The 7,349-nt window shown below is 37.8% G+C and overlaps 1 long non-coding RNA gene across 1 annotated transcript; it reads right to left on the bottom strand.

Annotated features, from left to right (window-relative positions):
* Positions 1 to 1,063: 1,063 nt before the first annotated feature.
* Positions 1,064 to 2,603, bottom strand: LOC122880165. The gene is made up of 3 exons (XR_006378848.1): positions 2,480 to 2,603; positions 2,256 to 2,392; positions 1,064 to 1,629 (listed from the first exon to the last, which is right to left on the bottom strand). It is a non-coding gene; the product is annotated as an uncharacterized LOC122880165 (long non-coding RNA).
* Between the last annotated feature and the right edge of the window lie 4,746 nt (positions 2,604 to 7,349).

Here is a 7,349-nt window from a genome sequence, read left to right as displayed (position 1 = left end):
TACAGATTTGAGAATGATATTAATCTTCTCATCTAACTCTTTGCAAAAAAGTGTATAAGTGAGTTTCCCAAAATGCTGAACTACTCCTTTGAAATGCTACCACTCTACATGAGCACTATAGTGATAGCAATGGTGATTTTTTTCTTTAACATGTGCTAGTCTGCATTAGTCCTGCAGTTTGTTATTTCTTAAATGTGACCATCAGCACTTGGAGCTAGGCCGTTTTTAATGTCTAAATTAAATGAATGCAAGTTCAAAGGCTACAAAATGATGGATGCTGCATTTTCACCAAAGAATAAATCAAAGTGAAATGACACAGCATTCTTGGGTACATTTTTAATTAGCATATTTCATTTTTCCTTGAGGATGCTTGTTCAGTTTTAGAGGCACAGCACATTGAATTTCTCTGTTTAAAGACCTCTGTCATGTATCGATTGGGGCTCGCTAAACTCTCTTACCCATGGTTTTCATCACAGTGAGAAGAAGTCAGCACTAAAAATGTCTGAATCTCAGACAAAATGCAGTTGGATCTGAGCAAGCCAAGCAGTGCATGTATACAGAGCGGGGCACTAATTCTTTAGTGAGCTCAGTAAACGTTAAAACCCTATTTGGAGAGTGTGTGTCCTATTGATTATGCATTAACCTGGTAACATGGACTCTCTGTTGAATTGGAGTCATGGGTGAGAGAGGTGCCAGGCCAGATTTTGATAGGCAGGGACACATGATGATTTAGTCATTGGTTTGTCTGGATTTATCAGTGTCAACATGTTTTCAGCTACTTTGATTTTACTGAAGTTACTGTCTCATACCAGAGCTCACAGTTTCAGTCACATTCTTCTGCCACTCTTGCTGTCTCCTCTTGTTTTTTTATAAGTTTTAAGAAATCATAGTTGTTTTTTGTTTTTTTATCCTAACCCTAACTGTAGTTTTGGCTTGACTTTAAAGTTATATTTTTGGTTACTATACTTGCTCTCAATTGTCAGGGGAGCCTGCAATGATCCAGTCCTGAACCAAATTCAGCAAAGTAACCTCCTCTGTTTTCACAAGTTGTGACACTTCATAGTCAAGGTCTTAATTTTTTATTCTTTCTTTTCATCATACAAGTCAGTTATGATAATATTTCACTCATCAACTTGGACAGTGACACACAGCTTTACTTAGACAGTGAAATGAAATGAAATGTCAGCCTCAGATGGGTTTAATACAAGTCTAAGTTAGCTCATTTATCTCACCCACATACTTGGAAGTAAAACCTAATGTCAAACCTAAAAAACAATACCGAAAATCAAAATGATATGGTTCCATTGCATTGCAGATCTCCTGTACTATGTAGGAATTGCCTGCAGTACGTTATACGTTTGTTGATATTGGTATCAGGTGCACCTTTGTCTAAGCTACATCAAACTTATATTAGATGAATACTCAACCACTACAGAAGGTTTAGTAGGATTTAAATTTGACATGTTCACACGTAATCATGTAATATTGATCATTTTGTATGTCCATATTTCACCTCTGCATCCTCCACCAGATCTCAGTGGGGACATCGGTTGTCCTGGGCGCCATGCTGCTCGGCTTCAGCGTGATCTGCAGGGGTGCCCTGACCGAGTAGCAGGAGAAGTAGTTTCACTGCAAAAAAAAGTACCAAAACATTTTCTACTCTCATTTATCAAATGGAATAAGGCCGAGCCTCACCCCTTGTATCCCCCACGGAACTCTGATACACAGTTGAGGACTGTAATTAAACAATGACAACGGACACACAAGAATGAGAATTAGAAAAGAACTCTGTTTGCACATCTGACTGTTTATGCCATGTTTCCACGAATTCTGACAGTTAGCACTCTGCTTCCTCACTGAAACATCTGCCACAGCGAACAGTAGCACATACTTAACCACAACATCCTGCTGAAACAATGTCTGCACCTGTGTGACCTGTGCGTCGGTTAAGTTCTCATCTCCAGTTGAGCAGAGCATCCTGTTTAACCATTGAGCAGGCGATTGAACTATGGACCTCTCGATGTGCAAAACATCCTGTGTAAATGTTTTCAGGTTGTGACCGGCATCAAAGTCTTTCTACATACCAGCTTTATGCATGATTAAAATAATAATAATGACTTACTGATAACAGCTTGTTAAGCATTTTTTGTATCTTGTCACATGTTTTTGTATCACATGTAAAGGGGATGAGATTTGACGAATGTCATGTTTGTATCTTATGTTTTTACCATATATGGGAGAGAGAGATACAATACCTTCTGTCAGTTTTTAATTGACAAATGAAAGTGCGTCATGCCGGAAGTGCGTGGCGTTATGCATGGACCAATGAGCGTGAAGCATGCGTGGTGAGCAGGAGCGAATGGGAGTAAAGTAGGCATGGGAATGAAAAACCCTGTAAATTAAATAATATGATTAAATAATTCAATCATTTAAGTGAAATCAATAGTATCAAAAGTATAAAAATAAGTGACAAATTTACCATCTGTAAAATCTAATCTTTCAGGTGCAAAAGACACGTCCTTCTCTGTTGTCTGTCCTGTGCAGAGTGAGGTGTGAATGAATTGGAAAGATGTAGGAGGGTAGGTGGGGTTTGCGTGAACCAAAGGGAGGGTTAACCAATGGTTAAACAGGTTAGGAGGAGCATGCGTGAGGCGATGATTTTGTGAAAATGTGAACTAAAAAATAAATGATTAAAGTTCTGAAGCTGAATAAATGTCCAGATATCCGTTGATGAATGTCTACATGCAGCATCTCTTGCAACTTCTGTGCAGATTGTGTGAAGATCAAGGAATGAGGGCGTCAGAATTTCCTCTGTAATACCATCACCCCAAAAGACAGTTTGAAATCGGCTTGTGAATCTCCTCACACACAGAGTAAATAAAACCATACAGCTGCCTAAGGCAATTCTCAATCATCTATACATCTTGTGTCCCTAAAAGGATCAATGTTTCCTGCTCTTTCTGAAGGCCCTTTGTATGAAGACAGATCAAGAAATGTCTCTTTTATGGTCTTAAGGCATATTGAAAAAAGATTATACTTTAAAGTTTCAATTAGTGTCTTTAACACTGAGCCTGATGTCAAATGTACTTTGACAAGTTTCTGTGTGAAGCTCTGTGTTGGAGGTCTGGATAATAAACATCTCAAATGTAAAATAAAAGTAAAATAAATGTTAAATCTCAGAGGCTAATCTCTGCATCAAACACACACACACACACACACACACACACACACACACACACACACACGGGAACCAGAGAAGATCAAGAGGTTATGTGTTGGCAGGCCGGAGCTGGCACCCTCTTGATATGGGTTGCTTGATCATTGCATTGTTTTCACACAGGACGTGATAAAGACGGGGGTACCTAGTGACTGTGGATATGAAAACTTGGGCTGTGTTATTATGATTGATAGCTTGTGCTGCGTACACCCTGTATGTAAGATGTTTGTCTCTGTACAGGTCTAACTCATGCAGCATATCAGGCCAGCAGCTGTTCTGCACCATAGACTGCAACTAATTAGGGCTAATTTAGTTAGATAAGAGAAAGTGGGGGGAAATGTATATACATGTGTTGGCAGGCCAGAGCCGGCACCCTGTTGATATGGGTTGACCTCATCTGATACTGACTCCTCATCTGTGCTTTCAGAGGACGTGGTATTATCCGGTGAGTTGCTAAATTTTTCAAATAATTTTTTAAGGCATTTTACCACTGTAGTGAGGACCTTTTCATGGGTGCGCTATTGGGTTGGTTTCAGAATAGACTAGTTTATAGTATATAAAATGGACCTTCTGTCTTTAGCTTGTAGTCATTCTTTGCTACCATTTTATGAATTAGTACAGACAAATAATGTAATAATAAATCAGTCTTGAAGTCTTCCAAAATTAATGTTGTGACCATTGATTAGACTGCTGTACAAAAATACACATGTACTTTTAAAATGCAATTACTGCTTTACCAAAGTGAACCAAACTTTAGCAATTAACATCAGTATCATACAACTTCCAATAAAGCTGCAATGAATGCCATCTCCAGTGTACACAACTAGATTTATTTTGATTTGTTAACTGAGACACAACAAGGACCTTTTCATGGATGCGCTATTGGGTTCGTTTCAGAATAGACTAGTTTATAGTATATAAAATGGACCTTCTGTCTTTAGCTTGTAGTTATTCTTTGCTACCATTTTATGTTTTAGTACAGACAAATAATGCAATAATAAATCAGTCTTGAAGTCTTCCAAAATTAATTTGTGACCATTGATTAGACTGCTGTACAAACACATGAAAACCATATATTGACGCCATTTGATACATCATACAGTAGAAATTACTATTTATATTTTGGACTTTTTCTGTCTTCATGGACACCTCATTTATGGAGATCTTTTAATCAACAGTAGTCTTTGTATTTGAGGATTTTAGCACTAACATTTGATGTTTGTTGTCTTTCACAGGTGAAAGTCCCACATCGACTTCTGCTCGTGTCCCACAGTGGGGAAGGAAACAAGGCAGGGAGGTGGATGAGGGTACGTTTTTAAAAATAAGGGTGCAGGCCATTTTAAATATCTATATTAACACACAGTTGCTTTAATTAACCTATACTACACATAGTATGAAGTGTCACTATTGACACTCTATTGACTCTGTTCTTGTTTTTCAGATGGAGGTTCTGAACCCCGTGAGGATTGGAGTTCAGATATAGATGGTGAGTTAAATCGCTTTTATTATTATACTATTGCCTTTTGCAAAAAAAAAAAAAAAAACCCTCCTGGTTGTTTTTCATATTTTAATAATTCATCAGTAGTAGTTTCAGTGCAATTTGTAGCTTTTTTGAGATGGGTAATCCATCACAGTACATATTTAGTGTTCTTTTTGTGGCAGTTTAATTATTGGCCCCCGGTGATACATTTGTGAACAAGAACTATTTTGTAACGTTTGTAAACTTACAGTTTTGATCTCAGAAAATTTAAGAGTTAGCAGCTAGCTGTCAGGTCTTGGTGGTCAGATTTGACTGTCAGCGCTTGAATACACATGAACCGTCATAACCATTAAACCTGAGGTTTCACCGACTAACAGGAACTAATGTTTGTCTGTTACTGTTGTAGATCAGAGCACAGGACCAAGCCTGGCTAAAAGACTCCCACAGAAGAAAAGAGGAAAAATTAAGGCGGTGGTGAAAGAAAGAGGCAAGTTCTTTAAAATTGGGCGAAAAATGCCTAAACTTCAAAGCTAAAGGTAGGTGCTTTCTGTGACTGTGTGCCAGCTATGCATGAGCCAAATCAAGAAATCTACATTGTGGTCTATGTACTGGATGTTAAAGAATCTACATTTTCTTCTTTGTCATCTGTAGAAGGACCCAAAGTACAGTTGAAGAGGCCATGGAGTGAAGCAGAGAGGACTGCTGTCAACAAACAGTTGGGAAAGTTTATGGCAGAGCGGCGAGTTCCAGGTAAAGAGGACTGCGTCAAATGCATAACACAAGAGAAATCCTTGGATCAAAGATCCTGGAAGGATGTTAAAAACTTTGTGTATAACACAATTGTGACTCTTAATCGAAGATCAGCGTCACAGAAATTTCAGTTCTGAAGACTTCATTTTGCATTATAATTTCTGTGTTCTACTTTTAATGTCTGGTTGAGCCAGTAGTTGGCATGTTTGAACATTGTTAGTTTTCTAATGCCGTTTGGTTAACAGTGGTGGAATGTAACTATGCACATTTGTTCAAGTACTGTACTTGCGGATACAGTTCAAATTCGAGGTACTTGTACTTTAATTGTGTATTTCCATTTTTTATGGAATTTATACTTCTACACCATTACATTTCAGAGGCAAATATTATACTTTTTACTTCACTACATCTGTCTGACAGTTTTAGTTACTTTGCAGATTAGAATTTTTCATACACTTCTTGTCCAGTGAAAAGCATGTGTCTCCAGATGTCTTGATTTGGAATGTGAATTTTTCTGATAAACTGGAGGATTACGCGTTTTTCTGAGCAGTAGTAGTTAACAATTAGCACAGCCATTTTTCCTCAGAATGAGTACTTTTACTTTTGATACCTAAAGTACATTTTGCTAATAATATTTATATACTTTTACTTAAGGTTTTGAATGCAGGACTTGTAGTGGAGTATTTTCAGAGTGTGGTATTAGTACTTTTTCTTAAGTAAAACTTCTTCCACCATTGTTGGTTTGTGCACATCCTGAGTTGTGTCTCAGTTAACAAATCAAAATAAATCTAGTTGTGTACACTGGAGATGGCATTCATTGCTGCTTTACTGGAAGTTGTATGATACTGATGTTTATTGCTAAAGTTTGGTTCACTTTGGTAAAGAAGTAATTGTATTTTAAAAGTGCATGTGTATTTTTGTACAGCAGTCTAATCAATGGTCACAACATTAATTTTGGAAGACTTCAAGACTGATTTATTATTACATTATTTGTCTGTACTAAGGCATAAAATGGTAGCAAAGAATAACTACAAGCTAAAGACAGAAGGTCCATTTTATATACTATAAACTAATCTATTCTGAAACGAACCCAATAGCGCACCCATGAAAAGGTCCTCACTACAGTGGTAAAATGCCTTAAAAAATTATCTGAAAAATTTAGCAACTCACCGGGTAATACCACGTTCTCTGAAAGCACAGATGAGGAGTCAGTATCAGATGAGGTCTCAGATGTTGAGGTATCAGTTGATGACTCTGAAAGATATAACTTATAATCAGGAAATAAAGGTCTTTTAGATATTTCAGTATTAAAAATACATAATGTAGACCTGTACTTACCAGACTCCTCTGCTTGAAGGTTCAGCCCTCCGTTTAGAGTCACTGCAAAGAATGAAAAAAGTCCCTATGTTTCTGCCTAAAGGTTTAAACGCGTAAAATTTAGCTTTAAAGATATAGGTAATTTATCGGATGCTTGAGTCATTCTCCATTGTCAGATTCAGAAGTCCTGTTCTCTGTATCTCCCTTTGACATCTGTCTACGTCAAGTCGAGGTAAGCTAACCTCTAACTCAGGCAAGTTGGTTGATGAGAGGGGATCCACACGAGACCTACAAATGTCTTTAACTAGTATTTATATCCCCACAAATATTACAAACAATACAAACAATCAAACAATACAGATATATCTGGAGACACAGCACAGAGACCTCTCCAGGCGCTGCATTCCATTCTCGGGTGCTATCAGAGCGGCTGGTCAGTGAGGACATGCGAGTCACCCCCATGCAATGATCAAACAACCCATATCAACAGGGTGCCGGCTCTGGCCTGCCAACACATGTATATACATTTCCCCCCACTTTCTCTTATCTAACTAAATTAGCCCTAATTAGTTGCAGTCTATGGTG

Source organism: Siniperca chuatsi, linkage group LG8 (genome assembly GCF_020085105.1).
Source record: "Siniperca chuatsi isolate FFG_IHB_CAS linkage group LG8, ASM2008510v1, whole genome shotgun sequence".
NCBI classification, from domain to species: Eukaryota; Metazoa; Chordata; class Actinopteri; order Centrarchiformes; family Sinipercidae; genus Siniperca; species Siniperca chuatsi.
Note: the sequence above shows the minus strand (reverse complement) of the source record. Positions and strands in the feature narration are given on the sequence as shown.